Below are 1655 nucleotides of genomic sequence, written 5' to 3'. Positions count from 1 at the left end.
AGGAAATTTTTTTTTACTTCAATTGAAAACCAAAATATGATAGCTTGAAGCCATTAATCATTATTAGTACAAAAATCTATAGTCTGTGCTATTAAAAAGCGTAGATATGAAATTTCAGTGTCTTTGATATTATGTTTCTTTTCAAGGTCCTGTATTTATGTTCTATGTTATGTCTGGAAACTCTGGTCATACGTTGTTCAGGGATGTTCCTATAGTTTGTGTGAAATAAGTTGAGACTTGGCCCTCCGTTCCAAGAAATAACAGGTGTGGCGTGCGTGGCGAGCATGACAGTGCTCTCCAGTAGAGCTGCCACCACCAGGTTTTTAGGGACCTGGGCCCTGCTACTTTTATAGGATAATATTATTAAATAAATACGCAAATTCACCCAAAACAATCTCACTCTATTGAGAAAATCCCATAACAAACATCTATACTCTCTCTCTCTAAACATAATCACTCCTCAATCACATTACTAAAAACTACATCTCACTATCTCAAACACAACCTTCCTCTAGCGCGTCTCGGAACGTTCTCCCTCTAGTTTCGCCTCTCCGCGGTCATCACTCTCTCTCAGCTCACCAGTTCAAAAGTCCAATTTGGTGGCCGAGTGATGACTCCGCTATTCTAATAATTAATATCCTATGAGAGCGGGGTGTTTGAATTGTTACACAGGGTTGCCAATTCGTGTAAAATTACAACTTTCAAATTTCCAATTCAATGTTAGAATTGGATGTAGAGTATCATCCCCGATATCCTAGTAGTACTAGAAAGGGTTGAAGGATTAAAAGGAAATTTAACTTTTATGATAAAATTGGAAACATCGCGAAAATTTGTTTTTCTTTTGAATATCACTTCGTTCAGAATCATGGGGCTCGTAATAGTTTTATATCAATTTAACAGGAAAAATGTCTCCTCTCTATAAGTGTCTGAAAAATTTTTATGCAACCCATAGTTATTTTTTTAATTAATGGTTATGTTCGCCAATGTCGAGACATTTCGAGCAGAAAACATGAAATTTTGATTACAGTATTGCTCAATTTCTACGAGAGGAATTACAATCACGGCTTTTGTAGTATGCTAATATTTATAGCTTTATTAGATTTAAGGAATTTTTAGATAAAACAGATTTTTCTTGAAAAGGTAAATAGGTAGGCTATCACTCATTTTATTATATAAGTCACTATTGGAATAAGAATTCTTCTCAAATCATAACAAGAATGGCTTGAAATAGAAAACTTTTGCAGTGTTGGTTATCTTTAGTATTAAAACAGAACATACAGTACAGTATTTCTAACAATATTATTATAAACGAAAATATGTGATCAATGATTATACTGCTAGCTTACTCAGTAAAGTATTTTAATATTCAGCCCGATCCAGTAACTTACATAGAATATCATTTTTATCTAATCTGTTTCTACTCTTAACAGAGTTTGACACAATTTGAAATTTGACGATTCCCCGATCCAAGACCATGAGGAATACATCTTACTCATCGGAAGTAAGTACCGGTAAGTTGTGTTCTTTATGGGTTATGGCTGATCGATACAGAGTAAATAATAATTTGTTGTAGATTGAGATATCAGAGTTCTTGTATTTATATCATATGTAAGACCATGTCGTATCATGAAGAATCTATGTATATTCTTCAATAG

Source organism: Nilaparvata lugens, chromosome 4 (assembly GCF_014356525.2).
Source record: "Nilaparvata lugens isolate BPH chromosome 4, ASM1435652v1, whole genome shotgun sequence".
In the NCBI taxonomy this organism is placed as follows: Eukaryota; Metazoa; Arthropoda; class Insecta; order Hemiptera; family Delphacidae; genus Nilaparvata; species Nilaparvata lugens.
The sequence above is the reverse complement of the archived record's forward strand: the minus strand, read 5'-3'. Positions refer to the sequence as shown.